Consider the following 237-nt stretch of genomic DNA (forward strand, 5'->3'; position numbering starts at 1 on the left):
GCGTGGACCGAAGTGCCGCACGTCAGTGCCCATTCTCGCGCTCGACCACCGAGCTTTCAGATGGCTAGCGCTCCGCACTGTTGCTCGGTCTAGAGCATGGCGGATGCGATAGCCATCACGACCTCTCTCACCCAGTTCAGGAGATTCCCTCCATCCTTCCCCCTCAAAGACCTTAACGGTCACCATGAGCGGCTTAGGGCGGGGAAAATCATCCGTCACTGACGGTGGCGTCATAGA

Source organism: Plasmopara halstedii (genome assembly GCF_900000015.1).
Source record: "Plasmopara halstedii genome assembly, contig: Scaffold_110, whole genome shotgun sequence".
NCBI classification, from domain to species: Eukaryota; Oomycota; class Peronosporomycetes; order Peronosporales; family Peronosporaceae; genus Plasmopara; species Plasmopara halstedii.